Below are 15,492 nucleotides of genomic sequence, written 5' to 3' on the forward strand. Positions count from 1 at the left end.
CTTTCATAGATAGATAGATAGATAGAATAGATAGATAGATAGATAGATAGATAGATAGATAGATAGATAGATAGATAGATAGATAGATAGATAGATAGATAGATAGATAGATAGATAGATAGATAGATAGATAGATAGATAGATAGATCCTTTATTATGCTAGCTAACTGCTAAATGACACTTCATGAATGGGGCTGAAACTCAAAAATAAAAAGCTTACAGCACTCAGTATTCCCAGGCAGTCTCCCATCTAGGTACTGACTGAGCCCAACCCTGCTTGGCTTCTGAGATCGGACGAGATCAGGCATTCCCAAGGTGGTTTGGCCGTAAGCGAAAGAAGCTGGATTTAAAGGCCTGTTATAGCTAGTCAGCCAGCTATCTGAGTGCTAGCCAGCTATCTGGGCTGGAATTACATTGGAAGGCCTTTCATAGATTAGATAGATAGATAGATAGATAGATAGATAGATAGATAGATAGATAGATAGATAGATAGATAGATCCTTTATTATGCTAGCTAACTGCTAAATGACACTTCATGAATGGGGCTGAAACTCAAAAATAAAAAGCTTACAGCACTCAGTATTCCCAGGCAGTCTCCCATCTAGGTACTGACTGAGCCCAACCCTGCTTGGCTTCTGAGATCGGACGAGATCAGGCATTCCCAAGGTGGTTTGGCCGTAAGCGAAAGAAGCTGGATTTAAAGGCCTGTTATAGCTAGTCAGCCAGCTATCTGAGTGCTAGCCAGCTATCTGGGCTGGAATTACATTGGAAGGCCTTTCATAGATTAGATAGATAGATAGATAGATAGATAGATAGATAGATAGATAGATAGATAGATAGATAGATAGATAGATAGATAGATAGATAGATAGATAGATAGATAGATAGATAGATAGATAGATAGATCCTTTATTATGCTAGCTAACTGCTAAATGACACTTCATGAATGGGGCTGAAACTCAAAAATAAAAAGCTTACAGCACTCAGTATTCCCAGGCAGTCTCCCATCTAGGTACTGACTGAGCCCAACCCTGCTTGGCTTCTGAGATCGGACGAGATCAGGCGTTCCCAAGGTGGTTTGGCCGTAAGCGAAAGAAGCTGGATTTAAAGGCCTGTTATAGCTAGTCAGCCAGCTATCTGAGTGCTAGCCAGCTATCTGGGCTGGAATTACATTGGAAGGCCTTTTTTAGATAGATAGATAGATAGATAGATAGATAGATAGATAGATAGATAGATAGATAGATAGATAGATAGATAGATAGATAGATAGATAGATAGATAGATAGATAGATAGATAGATAGATAGATAGATAGATAGATCCTTTATTATGCTAGCTAACTGCTAAATGACACTTCATGAATGGGGCTGAAACTCAAAAATAAAAAGCTTACAGCACTCAGTATTCCCAGGCAGTCTCCCATCTAGGTACTGACTGAGCCCAACCCTGCTTGGCTTCTGAGATCGGACGAGATCAGGCATTCCCAAGGTGGTTTGGCCGTAAGCGAAAGAAGCTGGATTTAAAGGCCTGTTATAGCTAGTCAGCCAGCTATCTGAGTGCTAGCCAGCTATCTGGGCTGGAATTACATTGGAAGGCCTTTCATAGATTAGATAGATAGATAGATAGATAGATAGATAGATAGATAGATAGATAGATAGATAGATAGATAGATAGATAGATAGATAGATAGATAGATAGATAGATAGATAGATAGATAGATAGATAGATAGATCCTTTATTATGCTAGCTAACTGCTAAATGACACTTCATGAATGGGGCTGAAACTCAAAAATAAAAAGCTTACAGCACTCAGTATTCCCAGGCAGTCTCCCATCTAGGTACTGACTGAGCCCAACCCTGCTTGGCTTCTGAGATCGGACGAGATCAGGCATTCCCAAGGTGGTTTGGCCGTAAGCGAAAGAAGCTGGATTTAAAGGCCTGTTATAGCTAGTCAGCCAGCTATCTGAGTGCTAGCCAGCTATCTGGGCTGGAATTACATTGGAAGGCCTTTCATAGATTAGATAGATAGATAGATAGATAGATAGATAGATAGATAGATAGATAGATAGATAGATAGATAGATAGATAGATAGATAGATAGATAGATAGATAGATAGATAGATAGATAGATAGATCCTTTATTATGCTAGCTAACTGCTAAATGACACTTCATGAATGGGGCTGAAACTCAAAAATAAAAAGCTTACAGCACTCAGTATTCCCAGGCAGTCTCCCATCTAGGTACTGACTGAGCCCAACCCTGCTTGGCTTCTGAGATCGGACGAGATCAGGCGTTCCCAAGGTGGTTTGGCCGTAAGCGAAAGAAGCTGGATTTAAAGGCCTGTTATAGCTAGTCAGCCAGCTATCTGAGTGCTAGCCAGCTATCTGGGCTGGAATTACATTGGAAGGCCTTTTTTAGATAGATAGATAGATAGATAGATAGATAGATAGATAGATAGATAGATAGATAGATAGATAGATAGATAGATAGATAGATAGATAGATAGATAGATAGATAGATAGATAGATAGATAGATAGATAGATAGATAGATAGATCCTTTATTATGCTAGCTAACTGCTAAATGACACTTCATGAATGGGGCTGAAACTCAAAAATAAAAAGCTTACAGCACTCAGTATTCCCAGGCAGTCTCCCATCTAGGTACTGACTGAGCCCAACCCTGCTTGGCTTCTGAGATCGGACGAGATCAGGCATTCCCAAGGTGGTTTGGCCGTAAGCGAAAGAAGCTGGATTTAAAGGCCTGTTATAGCTAGTCAGCCAGCTATCTGAGTGCTAGCCAGCTATCTGGGCTGGAATTACATTGGAAGGCCTTTAAGAGATTAGATAGATAGATAGATAGATAGATAGATAGATAGATAGATAGATAGATAGATAGATAGATAGATAGATAGATAGATAGATAGATAGATAGATAGATAGATAGATAGATAGATAGATAGATAGATAGATAGATAGATAGATCCTTTATTATGCTAGCTAACTGCTAAATGACACTTCATGAATGGGGCTGAAACTCAAAAATAAAAAGCTTACAGCACTCAGTATTCCCAGGCAGTCTCCCATCTAGGTACTGACTGAGCCCAACCCTGCTTGGCTTCTGAGATCGGACGAGATCAGGCATTCCCAAGGTGGTTTGGCCGTAAGCGAAAGAAGTTGGATTTAAAGGCCTGTTATAGCTAGTCAGCCAGCTATCTGAGTGCTAGCCAGCTATCTGGGCTGGAATTACATTGGAAGGCCTTTCATAGATAGATAGATAGATAGATAGATAGATAGATAGATAGATAGATAGATAGATAGATAGATAGATAGATAGATAGATAGATAGATAGATAGATAGATAGATAGATAGATAGATAGATAGATAGATAGATAGATAGATAGATAGATAGATAGATAGATAGATAGATAGATAGATAGATAGATAGATAGATAGATAGATAGATAGATAGATAGATAGATAGATAGATAGATAGATAGATAGATAGATAGATAGATAGATAGATAGATAGATAGATAGATAGATAGATAGATAGATAGATAGATAGATAGATAGATAGATAGATAGATAGATAGATAGATAGATAGATAGATAGATAGATAGATAGATAGATAGATAGATAGATAGATAGATAGATAGATAGATCCTTTATTATGCTAGCTAACTGCTAAATGACACTTCATGAATGGGGCTGAAACTCAAAAATAAAAAGCTTACAGCACTCAGTATTCCCAGGCAGTCTCCCATCTAGGTACTGACTGAGCCCAACCCTGCTTGGCTTCTGAGATCGGACGAGATCAGGCATTCCCAAGGTGGTTTGGCCGTAAGCGAAAGAAGCTGGATTTAAAGGCCTGTTATAGCTAGTCAGCCAGCTATCTGAGTGCTAGCCAGCTATCTGGGCTGGAATTACATTGGAAGGCCTTTCATAGATTAGATAGATAGATAGATAGATAGATAGATAGATAGATAGATAGATAGATAGATAGATAGATAGATAGATAGATAGATAGATAGATAGATAGATAGATAGATCCTTTATTATGCTAGCTAACTGCTAAATGACACTTCATGAATGGGGCTGAAACTCAAAAATAAAAAGCTTACAGCACTCAGTATTCCCAGGCAGTCTCCCATCTAGGTACTGACTGAGCCCAACCCTGCTTGGCTTCTGAGATCGGACGAGATCAGGCGTTCCCAAGGTGGTTTGGCCGTAAGCGAAAGAAGCTGGATTTAAAGGCCTGTTATAGCTAGTCAGCCAGCTATCTGAGTGCTAGCCAGCTATCTGGGCTGGAATTACATTGGAAGGCCTTTTTTAGATAGATAGATAGATAGATAGATAGATAGATAGATAGATAGATAGATAGATAGATAGATAGATAGATAGATAGATAGATAGATAGATAGATAGATAGATAGATAGATAGATAGATAGATAGATAGATAGATAGATCCTTTATTATGCTAGCTAACTGCTAAATGACACTTCATGAATGGGGCTGAAACTCAAAAATAAAAAGCTTACAGCACTCAGTATTCCCAGGCAGTCTCCCATCTAGGTACTGACTGAGCCCAACCCTGCTTGGCTTCTGAGATCGGACGAGATCAGGCATTCCCAAGGTGGTTTGGCCGTAAGCGAAAGAAGTTGGATTTAAAGGCCTGTTATAGCTAGTCAGCCAGCTATCTGAGTGCTAGCCAGCTATCTGGGCTGGAATTACATTGGAAGGCCTTTCATAGATAGATAGATAGATAGAATAGATAGATAGATAGATAGATAGATAGATAGATAGATAGATAGATAGATAGATAGATAGATAGATAGATAGATAGATAGATAGATAGATAGATAGATAGATAGATAGATAGATAGATAGATAGATAGATAGATCCTTTATTATGCTAGCTAACTGCTAAATGACACTTCATGAATGGGGCTGAAACTCAAAAATAAAAAGCTTACAGCACTCAGTATTCCCAGGCAGTCTCCCATCTAGGTACTGACTGAGCCCAACCCTGCTTGGCTTCTGAGATCGGACGAGATCAGGCATTCCCAAGGTGGTTTGGCCGTAAGCGAAAGAAGCTGGATTTAAAGGCCTGTTATAGCTAGTCAGCCAGCTATCTGAGTGCTAGCCAGCTATCTGGGCTGGAATTACATTGGAAGGCCTTTCATAGATTAGATAGATAGATAGATAGATAGATAGATAGATAGATAGATAGATAGATAGATAGATAGATAGATAGATAGATAGATAGATAGATAGATAGATAGATAGATAGATAGATAGATAGATAGATAGATAGATAGATCCTTTATTATGCTAGCTAACTGCTAAATGACACTTCATGAATGGGGCTGAAACTCAAAAATAAAAAGCTTACAGCACTCAGTATTCCCAGGCAGTCTCCCATCTAGGTACTGACTGAGCCCAACCCTGCTTGGCTTCTGAGATCGGACGAGATCAGGCATTCCCAAGGTGGTTTGGCCGTAAGCGAAAGAAGCTGGATTTAAAGGCCTGTTATAGCTAGTCAGCCAGCTATCTGAGTGCTAGCCAGCTATCTGGGCTGGAATTACATTGGAAGGCCTTTCATAGATTAGATAGATAGATAGATAGATAGATAGATAGATAGATAGATAGATAGATAGATAGATAGATAGATAGATAGATAGATAGATAGATAGATAGATAGATAGATAGATAGATAGATAGATCCTTTATTATGCTAGCTAACTGCTAAATGACACTTCATGAATGGGGCTGAAACTCAAAAATAAAAAGCTTACAGCACTCAGTATTCCCAGGCAGTCTCCCATCTAGGTACTGACTGAGCCCAACCCTGCTTGGCTTCTGAGATCGGACGAGATCAGGCGTTCCCAAGGTGGTTTGGCCGTAAGCGAAAGAAGCTGGATTTAAAGGCCTGTTATAGCTAGTCAGCCAGCTATCTGAGTGCTAGCCAGCTATCTGGGCTGGAATTACATTGGAAGGCCTTTTTTAGATAGATAGATAGATAGATAGATAGATAGATAGATAGATAGATAGATAGATAGATAGATAGATAGATAGATAGATAGATAGATAGATAGATAGATAGATAGATAGATAGATAGATAGATAGATAGATAGATAGATAGATAGATCCTTTATTATGCTAGCTAACTGCTAAATGACACTTCATGAATGGGGCTGAAACTCAAAAATAAAAAGCTTACAGCACTCAGTATTCCCAGGCAGTCTCCCATCTAGGTACTGACTGAGCCCAACCCTGCTTGGCTTCTGAGATCGGACGAGATCAGGCATTCCCAAGGTGGTTTGGCCGTAAGCGAAAGAAGTTGGATTTAAAGGCCTGTTATAGCTAGTCAGCCAGCTATCTGAGTGCTAGCCAGCTATCTGGGCTGGAATTACATTGGAAGGCCTTTCATAGATAGATAGATAGATAGAATAGATAGATAGATAGATAGATAGATAGATAGATAGATAGATAGATAGATAGATAGATAGATAGATAGATAGATAGATAGATAGATAGATAGATAGATAGATAGATAGATAGATAGATAGATAGATAGATAGATCCTTTATTATGCTAGCTAACTGCTAAATGACACTTCATGAATGGGGCTGAAACTCAAAAATAAAAAGCTTACAGCACTCAGTATTCCCAGGCAGTCTCCCATCTAGGTACTGACTGAGCCCAACCCTGCTTGGCTTCTGAGATCGGACGAGATCAGGCATTCCCAAGGTGGTTTGGCCGTAAGCGAAAGAAGCTGGATTTAAAGGCCTGTTATAGCTAGTCAGCCAGCTATCTGAGTGCTAGCCAGCTATCTGGGCTGGAATTACATTGGAAGGCCTTTCATAGATTAGATAGATAGATAGATAGATAGATAGATAGATAGATAGATAGATAGATAGATAGATAGATCCTTTATTATGCTAGCTAACTGCTAAATGACACTTCATGAATGGGGCTGAAACTCAAAAATAAAAAGCTTACAGCACTCAGTATTCCCAGGCAGTCTCCCATCTAGGTACTGACTGAGCCCAACCCTGCTTGGCTTCTGAGATCGGACGAGATCAGGCATTCCCAAGGTGGTTTGGCCGTAAGCGAAAGAAGCTGGATTTAAAGGCCTGTTATAGCTAGTCAGCCAGCTATCTGAGTGCTAGCCAGCTATCTGGGCTGGAATTACATTGGAAGGCCTTTCATAGATTAGATAGATAGATAGATAGATAGATAGATAGATAGATAGATAGATAGATAGATAGATAGATAGATAGATAGATAGATAGATAGATAGATAGATAGATAGATAGATCCTTTATTATGCTAGCTAACTGCTAAATGACACTTCATGAATGGGGCTGAAACTCAAAAATAAAAAGCTTACAGCACTCAGTATTCCCAGGCAGTCTCCCATCTAGGTACTGACTGAGCCCAACCCTGCTTGGCTTCTGAGATCGGACGAGATCAGGCATTCCCAAGGTGGTTTGGCCGTAAGCGAAAGAAGCTGGATTTAAAGGCCTGTTATAGCTAGTCAGCCAGCTATCTGAGTGCTAGCCAGCTATCTGGGCTGGAATTACATTGGAAGGCCTTTCATAGATTAGATAGATAGATAGATAGATAGATAGATAGATAGATAGATAGATAGATAGATAGATAGATAGATAGATAGATAGATAGATAGATAGATAGATAGATAGATAGATAGATAGATAGATAGATAGATAGATAGATAGATCCTTTATTATGCTAGCTAACTGCTAAATGACACTTCATGAATGGGGCTGAAACTCAAAAATAAAAAGCTTACAGCACTCAGTATTCCCAGGCAGTCTCCCATCTAGGTACTGACTGAGCCCAACCCTGCTTGGCTTCTGAGATCGGACGAGATCAGGCATTCCCAAGGTGGTTTGGCCGTAAGCGAAAGAAGCTGGATTTAAAGGCCTGTTATAGCTAGTCAGCCAGCTATCTGAGTGCTAGCCAGCTATCTGGGCTGGAATTACATTGGAAGGCCTTTCATAGATTAGATAGATAGATAGATAGATAGATAGATAGATAGATAGATAGATAGATAGATAGATAGATAGATAGATAGATAGATAGATAGATAGATAGATAGATAGATCCTTTATTATGCTAGCTAACTGCTAAATGACACTTCATGAATGGGGCTGAAACTCAAAAATAAAAAGCTTACAGCACTCAGTATTCCCAGGCAGTCTCCCATCTAGGTACTGACTGAGCCCAACCCTGCTTGGCTTCTGAGATCGGACGAGATCAGGCGTTCCCAAGGTGGTTTGGCCGTAAGCGAAAGAAGCTGGATTTAAAGGCCTGTTATAGCTAGTCAGCCAGCTATCTGAGTGCTAGCCAGCTATCTGGGCTGGAATTACATTGGAAGGCCTTTTTTAGATAGATAGATAGATAGATAGATAGATAGATAGATAGATAGATAGATAGATAGATAGATAGATAGATAGATAGATAGATAGATAGATAGATAGATAGATAGATAGATAGATAGATAGATCCTTTATTATGCTAGCTAACTGCTAAATGACACTTCATGAATGGGGCTGAAACTCAAAAATAAAAAGCTTACAGCACTCAGTATTCCCAGGCAGTCTCCCATCTAGGTACTGACTGAGCCCAACCCTGCTTGGCTTCTGAGATCGGACGAGATCAGGCATTCCCAAGGTGGTTTGGCCGTAAGCGAAAGAAGCTGGATTTAAAGGCCTGTTATAGCTAGTCAGCCAGCTATCTGAGTGCTAGCCAGCTATCTGGGCTGGAATTACATTGGAAGGCCTTTAAGAGATTAGATAGATAGATAGATAGATAGATAGATAGATAGATAGATAGATAGATAGATAGATAGATAGATAGATAGATAGATAGATAGATAGATAGATAGATAGATAGATAGATAGATAGATCCTTTATTATGCTAGCTAACTGCTAAATGACACTTCATGAATGGGGCTGAAACTCAAAAATAAAAAGCTTACAGCACTCAGTATTCCCAGGCAGTCTCCCATCTAGGTACTGACTGAGCCCAACCCTGCTTGGCTTCTGAGATCGGACGAGATCAGGCATTCCCAAGGTGGTTTGGCCGTAAGCGAAAGAAGCTGGATTTAAAGGCCTGTTATAGCTAGTCAGCCAGCTATCTGAGTGCTAGCCAGCTATCTGGGCTGGAATTACATTGGAAGGCCTTTCATAGATAGATAGATAGATAGATAGATAGATAGATAGATAGATAGATAGATAGATAGATAGATAGATAGATAGATAGATAGATAGATAGATAGATAGATAGATAGATAGATAGATAGATAGATAGATAGATAGATAGATAGATAGATAGATAGATAGATAGATAGATAGATAGATAGATAGATAGATAGATAGATAGATAGATAGATAGATAGATAGATAGATAGATAGATAGATAGATAGATAGATAGATAGATAGATAGATAGATAGATAGATAGATAGATAGATAGATAGATAGATAGATAGATAGATAGATAGATAGATCCTTTATTATGCTAGCTAACTGCTAAATGACACTTCATGAATGGGGCTGAAACTCAAAAATAAAAAGCTTACAGCACTCAGTATTCCCAGGCAGTCTCCCATCTAGGTACTGACTGAGCCCAACCCTGCTTGGCTTCTGAGATCGGACGAGATCAGGCATTCCCAAGGTGGTTTGGCCGTAAGCGAAAGAAGCTGGATTTAAAGGCCTGTTATAGCTAGTCAGCCAGCTATCTGAGTGCTAGCCAGCTATCTGGGCTGGAATTACATTGGAAGGCCTTTCATAGATTAGATAGATAGATAGATAGATAGATAGATAGATAGATAGATAGATAGATAGATAGATAGATAGATAGATAGATAGATAGATAGATAGATAGATAGATAGATCCTTTATTATGCTAGCTAACTGCTAAATGACACTTCATGAATGGGGCTGAAACTCAAAAATAAAAAGCTTACAGCACTCAGTATTCCCAGGCAGTCTCCCATCTAGGTACTGACTGAGCCCAACCCTGCTTGGCTTCTGAGATCGGACGAGATCAGGCGTTCCCAAGGTGGTTTGGCCGTAAGCGAAAGAAGCTGGATTTAAAGGCCTGTTATAGCTAGTCAGCCAGCTATCTGAGTGCTAGCCAGCTATCTGGGCTGGAATTACATTGGAAGGCCTTTTTTAGATAGATAGATAGATAGATAGATAGATAGATAGATAGATAGATAGATAGATAGATAGATAGATAGATAGATAGATAGATAGATAGATAGATAGATAGATAGATAGATAGATAGATAGATAGATAGATAGATCCTTTATTATGCTAGCTAACTGCTAAATGACACTTCATGAATGGGGCTGAAACTCAAAAATAAAAAGCTTACAGCACTCAGTATTCCCAGGCAGTCTCCCATCTAGGTACTGACTGAGCCCAACCCTGCTTGGCTTCTGAGATCGGACGAGATCAGGCATTCCCAAGGTGGTTTGGCCGTAAGCGAAAGAAGTTGGATTTAAAGGCCTGTTATAGCTAGTCAGCCAGCTATCTGAGTGCTAGCCAGCTATCTGGGCTGGAATTACATTGGAAGGCCTTTCATAGATAGATAGATAGATAGAATAGATAGATAGATAGATAGATAGATAGATAGATAGATAGATAGATAGATAGATAGATAGATAGATAGATAGATAGATAGATAGATAGATAGATAGATAGATAGATAGATAGATAGATAGATAGATAGATAGATAGATAGATCCTTTATTATGCTAGCTAACTGCTAAATGACACTTCATGAATGGGGCTGAAACTCAAAAATAAAAAGCTTACAGCACTCAGTATTCCCAGGCAGTCTCCCATCTAGGTACTGACTGAGCCCAACCCTGCTTGGCTTCTGAGATCGGACGAGATCAGGCATTCCCAAGGTGGTTTGGCCGTAAGCGAAAGAAGCTGGATTTAAAGGCCTGTTATAGCTAGTCAGCCAGCTATCTGAGTGCTAGCCAGCTATCTGGGCTGGAATTACATTGGAAGGCCTTTCATAGATTAGATAGATAGATAGATAGATAGATAGATAGATAGATAGATAGATAGATAGATAGATAGATAGATAGATAGATAGATAGATAGATAGATAGATAGATAGATAGATAGATAGATAGATAGATAGATAGATAGATAGATAGATCCTTTATTATGCTAGCTAACTGCTAAATGACACTTCATGAATGGGGCTGAAACTCAAAAATAAAAAGCTTACAGCACTCAGTATTCCCAGGCAGTCTCCCATCTAGGTACTGACTGAGCCCAACCCTGCTTGGCTTCTGAGATCGGACGAGATCAGGCATTCCCAAGGTGGTTTGGCCGTAAGCGAAAGAAGCTGGATTTAAAGGCCTGTTATAGCTAGTCAGCCAGCTATCTGAGTGCTAGCCAGCTATCTGGGCTGGAATTACATTGGAAGGCCTTTCATAGATTAGATAGATAGATAGATAGATAGATAGATAGATAGATAGATAGATAGATAGATAGATAGATAGATAGATAGATAGATAGATAGATAGATAGATAGATAGATAGATAGATAGATAGATAGATAGATCCTTTATTATGCTAGCTAACTGCTAAATGACACTTCATGAATGGGGCTGAAACTCAAAAATAAAAAGCTTACAGCACTCAGTATTCCCAGGCAGTCTCCCATCTAGGTACTGACTGAGCCCAACCCTGCTTGGCTTCTGAGATCGGACGAGATCAGGCGTTCCCAAGGTGGTTTGGCCGTAAGCGAAAGAAGCTGGATTTAAAGGCCTGTTATAGCTAGTCAGCCAGCTATCTGAGTGCTAGCCAGCTATCTGGGCTGGAATTACATTGGAAGGCCTTTTTTAGATAGATAGATAGATAGATAGATAGATAGATAGATAGATAGATAGATAGATAGATAGATAGATAGATAGATAGATAGATAGATAGATAGATAGATAGATAGATAGATAGATAGATAGATAGATAGATAGATAGATAGATAGATAGATAGATCCTTTATTATGCTAGCTAACTGCTAAATGACACTTCATGAATGGGGCTGAAACTCAAAAATAAAAAGCTTACAGCACTCAGTATTCCCAGGCAGTCTCCCATCTAGGTACTGACTGAGCCCAACCCTGCTTGGCTTCTGAGATCGGACGAGATCAGGCATTCCCAAGGTGGTTTGGCCGTAAGCGAAAGAAGTTGGATTTAAAGGCCTGTTATAGCTAGTCAGCCAGCTATCTGAGTGCTAGCCAGCTATCTGGGCTGGAATTACATTGGAAGGCCTTTCATAGATAGATAGATAGATAGATAGATAGATAGATAGATAGATAGATAGATAGATAGATAGATAGATAGATAGATAGATAGATAGATAGATAGATAGATAGATAGATAGATAGATAGATAGATAGATAGATAGATAGATAGATAGATAGATAGATAGATAGATAGATAGATAGATAGATAGATAGATAGATAGATAGATAGATAGATAGATAGATAGATAGATAGATAGATAGATAGATAGATAGATAGATAGATAGATAGATAGATAGATAGATAGATAGATAGATAGATAGATAGATAGATAGATAGATAGATAGATAGATAGATAGATAGATAGATAGATAGATAGATAGATAGATAGATAGATAGATAGATAGATAGATAGATAGATAGATCCTTTATTATGCTAGCTAACTGCTAAATGACACTTCATGAATGGGGCTGAAACTCAAAAATAAAAAGCTTACAGCACTCAGTATTCCCAGGCAGTCTCCCATCTAGGTACTGACTGAGCCCAACCCTGCTTGGCTTCTGAGATCGGACGAGATCAGGCATTCCCAAGGTGGTTTGGCCGTAAGCGAAAGAAGCTGGATTTAAAGGCCTGTTATAGCTAGTCAGCCAGCTATCTGAGTGCTAGCCAGCTATCTGGGCTGGAATTACATTGGAAGGCCTTTCATAGATTAGATAGATAGATAGATAGATAGATAGATAGATAGATAGATAGATAGATAGATAGATAGATAGATAGATAGATAGATAGATAGATAGATAGATAGATAGATAGATAGATAGATCCTTTATTATGCTAGCTAACTGCTAAATGACACTTCATGAATGGGGCTGAAACTCAAAAATAAAAAGCTTACAGCACTCAGTATTCCCAGGCAGTCTCCCATCTAGGTACTGACTGAGCCCAACCCTGCTTGGCTTCTGAGATCGGACGAGATCAGGCGTTCCCAAGGTGGTTTGGCCGTAAGCGAAAGAAGCTGGATTTAAAGGCCTGTTATAGCTAGTCAGCCAGCTATCTGAGTGCTAGCCAGCTATCTGGGCTGGAATTACATTGGAAGGCCTTTTTTAGATAGATAGATAGATAGATAGATAGATAGATAGATAGATAGATAGATAGATAGATAGATAGATAGATAGATAGATAGATAGATAGATAGATAGATAGATAGATAGATAGATAGATAGATAGATAGATAGATAGATCCTTTATTATGCTAGCTAACTGCTAAATGACACTTCATGAATGGGGCTGAAACTCAAAAATAAAAAGCTTACAGCACTCAGTATTCCCAGGCAGTCTCCCATCTAGGTACTGACTGAGCCCAACCCTGCTTGGCTTCTGAGATCGGACGAGATCAGGCATTCCCAAGGTGGTTTGGCCGTAAGCGAAAGAAGTTGGATTTAAAGGCCTGTTATAGCTAGTCAGCCAGCTATCTGAGTGCTAGCCAGCTATCTGGGCTGGAATTACATTGGAAGGCCTTTCATAGATAGATTAGATAGATAGATAGATAGATAGATAGATAGATAGATAGATAGATAGATAGATAGATAGATAGATAGATAGATAGATAGATAGATAGATAGATAGATAGATAGATAGATAGATAGATAGATAGATAGATAGATAGATAGATAGATAGATAGATAGATATATCCTTTATTATGCTAGCTAACTGCTAAATGACACTTCATGAATGGGGCTGAAACTCAAAAATAAAAAGCTTACAGCACTCAGTATTCCCAGGCAGTCTCCCATCTAGGTACTGACTGAGCCCAACCCTGCTTGGCTTCTGAGATCGGACGAGATCAGGCATTCCCAAGGTGGTTTGGCCGTAAGCGAAAGAAGCTGGATTTAAAGGCCTGTTATAGCTAGTCAGCCAGCTATCTGAGTGCTAGCCAGCTATCTGGGCTGGAATTACATTGGAAGGCCTTTCATAGATTAGATAGATAGATAGATAGATAGATAGATAGATAGATAGATAGATAGATAGATAGATAGATCCTTTATTATGCTAGCTAACTGCTAAATGACACTTCATGAATGGGGCTGAAACTCAAAAATAAAAAGCTTACAGCACTCAGTATTCCCAGGCAGTCTCCCATCTAGGTACTGACTGAGCCCAACCCTGCTTGGCTTCTGAGATCGGACGAGATCAGGCATTCCCAAGGTGGTTTGGCCGTAAGCGAAAGAAGCTGGATTTAAAGGCCTGTTATAGCTAGTCAGCCAGCTATCTGAGTGCTAGCCAGCTATCTGGGCTGGAATTACATTGGAAGGCCTTTCATAGATTAGATAGATAGATAGATAGATAGATAGATAGATAGATAGATAGATAGATAGATAGATAGATAGATAGATAGATAGATAGATAGATAGATAGATAGATAGATAGATAGATAGATAGATAGATAGATAGATCCTTTATTATGCTAGCTAACTGCTAAATGACACTTCATGAATGGGGCTGAAACTCAAAAATAAAAAGCTTACAGCACTCAGTATTCCCAGGCAGTCTCCCATCTAGGTACTGACTGAGCCCAACCCTGCTTGGCTTCTGAGATCGGACGAGATCAGGCGTTCCCAAGGTGGTTTGGCCGTAAGCGAAAGAAGCTGGATTTAAAGGCCTGTTATAGCTAGTCAGCCAGCTATCTGAGTGCTAGCCAGCTATCTGGGCTGGAATTACATTGGAAGGCCTTTTTTAGATAGATAGATAGATAGATAGATAGATAGATAGATAGATAGATAGATAGATAGATAGATAGATAGATAGATAGATAGATAGATAGATAGATAGATAGATAGATAGATAGATAGATAGATAGATAGATCCTTTATTATGCTAGCTAACTGCTAAATGACACTTCATGAATGGGGCTGAAACTCAAAAATAAAAAGCTTACAGCACTCAGTATTCCCAGGCAGTCTCCCATCTAGGTACTGACTGAGCCCAACCCTGCTTGGCTTCTGAGATCGGACGAGATCAGGCATTCCCAAGGTGGTTTGGCCGTAAGCGAAAGAAGCTGGATTTAAAGGCCTGTTATAGCTAGTCAGCCAGCTATCTGAGTGCTAGCCAGCTATCTGGGCTGGAATTACATTGGAAGGCCTTTCATAGATTAGATAGATAGATAGATAGATAGATAGATAGAT

The 15,492-nt window shown here is 39.2% G+C and overlaps 36 non-coding genes across 36 annotated transcripts; all 36 read right to left on the reverse strand.

Moving 5' to 3' along the window:
* Positions 1 to 213: 213 nt before the first annotated feature.
* On the reverse strand, positions 214 to 332 carry LOC134308026 (5S ribosomal RNA). Its single transcript, XR_010010351.1, has one exon. It is a non-coding gene; the product is annotated as a 5S ribosomal RNA (ribosomal RNA).
* Positions 333 to 564: 232 nt separating this feature from the next.
* LOC134308027 (5S ribosomal RNA) lies at positions 565 to 683 on the reverse strand. Its single transcript, XR_010010352.1, has one exon. It is a non-coding gene; the product is annotated as a 5S ribosomal RNA (ribosomal RNA).
* Positions 684 to 971: 288 nt separating this feature from the next.
* On the reverse strand, positions 972 to 1,090 carry LOC134308020 (5S ribosomal RNA). The gene has a single exon (XR_010010346.1). It is a non-coding gene; the product is annotated as a 5S ribosomal RNA (ribosomal RNA).
* Positions 1,091 to 1,385: 295 nt separating this feature from the next.
* Positions 1,386 to 1,504, reverse strand: LOC134308028 (5S ribosomal RNA). The gene has a single exon (XR_010010353.1). It is a non-coding gene; the product is annotated as a 5S ribosomal RNA (ribosomal RNA).
* Positions 1,505 to 1,796: 292 nt separating this feature from the next.
* Positions 1,797 to 1,915, reverse strand: LOC134308029 (5S ribosomal RNA). Its single transcript, XR_010010354.1, has one exon. It is a non-coding gene; the product is annotated as a 5S ribosomal RNA (ribosomal RNA).
* A 284-nt stretch (positions 1,916 to 2,199) lies between these two features.
* On the reverse strand, positions 2,200 to 2,318 carry LOC134308032 (5S ribosomal RNA). Its single transcript, XR_010010357.1, has one exon. It is a non-coding gene; the product is annotated as a 5S ribosomal RNA (ribosomal RNA).
* Positions 2,319 to 2,621: 303 nt separating this feature from the next.
* On the reverse strand, positions 2,622 to 2,740 carry LOC134308030 (5S ribosomal RNA). The gene has a single exon (XR_010010355.1). It is a non-coding gene; the product is annotated as a 5S ribosomal RNA (ribosomal RNA).
* Positions 2,741 to 3,048: 308 nt separating this feature from the next.
* On the reverse strand, positions 3,049 to 3,167 carry LOC134308031 (5S ribosomal RNA). Its single transcript, XR_010010356.1, has one exon. It is a non-coding gene; the product is annotated as a 5S ribosomal RNA (ribosomal RNA).
* Positions 3,168 to 3,730: 563 nt separating this feature from the next.
* On the reverse strand, positions 3,731 to 3,849 carry LOC134308033 (5S ribosomal RNA). Its single transcript, XR_010010358.1, has one exon. It is a non-coding gene; the product is annotated as a 5S ribosomal RNA (ribosomal RNA).
* Positions 3,850 to 4,117: 268 nt separating this feature from the next.
* Positions 4,118 to 4,236, reverse strand: LOC134308044 (5S ribosomal RNA). Its single transcript, XR_010010368.1, has one exon. It is a non-coding gene; the product is annotated as a 5S ribosomal RNA (ribosomal RNA).
* Positions 4,237 to 4,535: 299 nt separating this feature from the next.
* LOC134308034 (5S ribosomal RNA) lies at positions 4,536 to 4,654 on the reverse strand. Its single transcript, XR_010010359.1, has one exon. It is a non-coding gene; the product is annotated as a 5S ribosomal RNA (ribosomal RNA).
* Positions 4,655 to 4,970: 316 nt separating this feature from the next.
* On the reverse strand, positions 4,971 to 5,089 carry LOC134308035 (5S ribosomal RNA). Its single transcript, XR_010010360.1, has one exon. It is a non-coding gene; the product is annotated as a 5S ribosomal RNA (ribosomal RNA).
* Positions 5,090 to 5,389: 300 nt separating this feature from the next.
* Positions 5,390 to 5,508, reverse strand: LOC134308036 (5S ribosomal RNA). The gene has a single exon (XR_010010361.1). It is a non-coding gene; the product is annotated as a 5S ribosomal RNA (ribosomal RNA).
* Positions 5,509 to 5,792: 284 nt separating this feature from the next.
* On the reverse strand, positions 5,793 to 5,911 carry LOC134308056 (5S ribosomal RNA). Its single transcript, XR_010010379.1, has one exon. It is a non-coding gene; the product is annotated as a 5S ribosomal RNA (ribosomal RNA).
* A 307-nt stretch (positions 5,912 to 6,218) lies between these two features.
* On the reverse strand, positions 6,219 to 6,337 carry LOC134308037 (5S ribosomal RNA). Its single transcript, XR_010010362.1, has one exon. It is a non-coding gene; the product is annotated as a 5S ribosomal RNA (ribosomal RNA).
* Positions 6,338 to 6,653: 316 nt separating this feature from the next.
* On the reverse strand, positions 6,654 to 6,772 carry LOC134308038 (5S ribosomal RNA). The gene has a single exon (XR_010010363.1). It is a non-coding gene; the product is annotated as a 5S ribosomal RNA (ribosomal RNA).
* Positions 6,773 to 7,000: 228 nt separating this feature from the next.
* Positions 7,001 to 7,119, reverse strand: LOC134308040 (5S ribosomal RNA). Its single transcript, XR_010010364.1, has one exon. It is a non-coding gene; the product is annotated as a 5S ribosomal RNA (ribosomal RNA).
* A 272-nt stretch (positions 7,120 to 7,391) lies between these two features.
* Positions 7,392 to 7,510, reverse strand: LOC134308041 (5S ribosomal RNA). Its single transcript, XR_010010365.1, has one exon. It is a non-coding gene; the product is annotated as a 5S ribosomal RNA (ribosomal RNA).
* A 304-nt stretch (positions 7,511 to 7,814) lies between these two features.
* Positions 7,815 to 7,933, reverse strand: LOC134308042 (5S ribosomal RNA). Its single transcript, XR_010010366.1, has one exon. It is a non-coding gene; the product is annotated as a 5S ribosomal RNA (ribosomal RNA).
* A 268-nt stretch (positions 7,934 to 8,201) lies between these two features.
* LOC134308058 (5S ribosomal RNA) lies at positions 8,202 to 8,320 on the reverse strand. The gene has a single exon (XR_010010381.1). It is a non-coding gene; the product is annotated as a 5S ribosomal RNA (ribosomal RNA).
* A 283-nt stretch (positions 8,321 to 8,603) lies between these two features.
* LOC134308043 (5S ribosomal RNA) lies at positions 8,604 to 8,722 on the reverse strand. Its single transcript, XR_010010367.1, has one exon. It is a non-coding gene; the product is annotated as a 5S ribosomal RNA (ribosomal RNA).
* Positions 8,723 to 9,006: 284 nt separating this feature from the next.
* LOC134308045 (5S ribosomal RNA) lies at positions 9,007 to 9,125 on the reverse strand. Its single transcript, XR_010010369.1, has one exon. It is a non-coding gene; the product is annotated as a 5S ribosomal RNA (ribosomal RNA).
* Positions 9,126 to 9,608: 483 nt separating this feature from the next.
* Positions 9,609 to 9,727, reverse strand: LOC134308046 (5S ribosomal RNA). The gene has a single exon (XR_010010370.1). It is a non-coding gene; the product is annotated as a 5S ribosomal RNA (ribosomal RNA).
* Positions 9,728 to 9,995: 268 nt separating this feature from the next.
* On the reverse strand, positions 9,996 to 10,114 carry LOC134308021 (5S ribosomal RNA). Its single transcript, XR_010010347.1, has one exon. It is a non-coding gene; the product is annotated as a 5S ribosomal RNA (ribosomal RNA).
* Positions 10,115 to 10,409: 295 nt separating this feature from the next.
* On the reverse strand, positions 10,410 to 10,528 carry LOC134308047 (5S ribosomal RNA). The gene has a single exon (XR_010010371.1). It is a non-coding gene; the product is annotated as a 5S ribosomal RNA (ribosomal RNA).
* A 324-nt stretch (positions 10,529 to 10,852) lies between these two features.
* LOC134308048 (5S ribosomal RNA) lies at positions 10,853 to 10,971 on the reverse strand. The gene has a single exon (XR_010010372.1). It is a non-coding gene; the product is annotated as a 5S ribosomal RNA (ribosomal RNA).
* Positions 10,972 to 11,279: 308 nt separating this feature from the next.
* Positions 11,280 to 11,398, reverse strand: LOC134308049 (5S ribosomal RNA). Its single transcript, XR_010010373.1, has one exon. It is a non-coding gene; the product is annotated as a 5S ribosomal RNA (ribosomal RNA).
* A 292-nt stretch (positions 11,399 to 11,690) lies between these two features.
* On the reverse strand, positions 11,691 to 11,809 carry LOC134308022 (5S ribosomal RNA). The gene has a single exon (XR_010010348.1). It is a non-coding gene; the product is annotated as a 5S ribosomal RNA (ribosomal RNA).
* A 315-nt stretch (positions 11,810 to 12,124) lies between these two features.
* LOC134308050 (5S ribosomal RNA) lies at positions 12,125 to 12,243 on the reverse strand. Its single transcript, XR_010010374.1, has one exon. It is a non-coding gene; the product is annotated as a 5S ribosomal RNA (ribosomal RNA).
* Positions 12,244 to 12,798: 555 nt separating this feature from the next.
* LOC134308051 (5S ribosomal RNA) lies at positions 12,799 to 12,917 on the reverse strand. The gene has a single exon (XR_010010375.1). It is a non-coding gene; the product is annotated as a 5S ribosomal RNA (ribosomal RNA).
* A 280-nt stretch (positions 12,918 to 13,197) lies between these two features.
* LOC134308024 (5S ribosomal RNA) lies at positions 13,198 to 13,316 on the reverse strand. The gene has a single exon (XR_010010349.1). It is a non-coding gene; the product is annotated as a 5S ribosomal RNA (ribosomal RNA).
* Positions 13,317 to 13,615: 299 nt separating this feature from the next.
* LOC134308052 (5S ribosomal RNA) lies at positions 13,616 to 13,734 on the reverse strand. The gene has a single exon (XR_010010376.1). It is a non-coding gene; the product is annotated as a 5S ribosomal RNA (ribosomal RNA).
* Positions 13,735 to 14,066: 332 nt separating this feature from the next.
* On the reverse strand, positions 14,067 to 14,185 carry LOC134308053 (5S ribosomal RNA). Its single transcript, XR_010010377.1, has one exon. It is a non-coding gene; the product is annotated as a 5S ribosomal RNA (ribosomal RNA).
* A 228-nt stretch (positions 14,186 to 14,413) lies between these two features.
* On the reverse strand, positions 14,414 to 14,532 carry LOC134308054 (5S ribosomal RNA). The gene has a single exon (XR_010010378.1). It is a non-coding gene; the product is annotated as a 5S ribosomal RNA (ribosomal RNA).
* A 296-nt stretch (positions 14,533 to 14,828) lies between these two features.
* On the reverse strand, positions 14,829 to 14,947 carry LOC134308025 (5S ribosomal RNA). Its single transcript, XR_010010350.1, has one exon. It is a non-coding gene; the product is annotated as a 5S ribosomal RNA (ribosomal RNA).
* A 291-nt stretch (positions 14,948 to 15,238) lies between these two features.
* Positions 15,239 to 15,357, reverse strand: LOC134308057 (5S ribosomal RNA). The gene has a single exon (XR_010010380.1). It is a non-coding gene; the product is annotated as a 5S ribosomal RNA (ribosomal RNA).
* Positions 15,358 to 15,492: the final 135 nt, after the last annotated feature.

Source organism: Trichomycterus rosablanca, unplaced genomic scaffold (assembly GCF_030014385.1).
Source record: "Trichomycterus rosablanca isolate fTriRos1 unplaced genomic scaffold, fTriRos1.hap1 scaffold_407, whole genome shotgun sequence".
In the NCBI taxonomy this organism is placed as follows: Eukaryota; Metazoa; Chordata; class Actinopteri; order Siluriformes; family Trichomycteridae; genus Trichomycterus; species Trichomycterus rosablanca.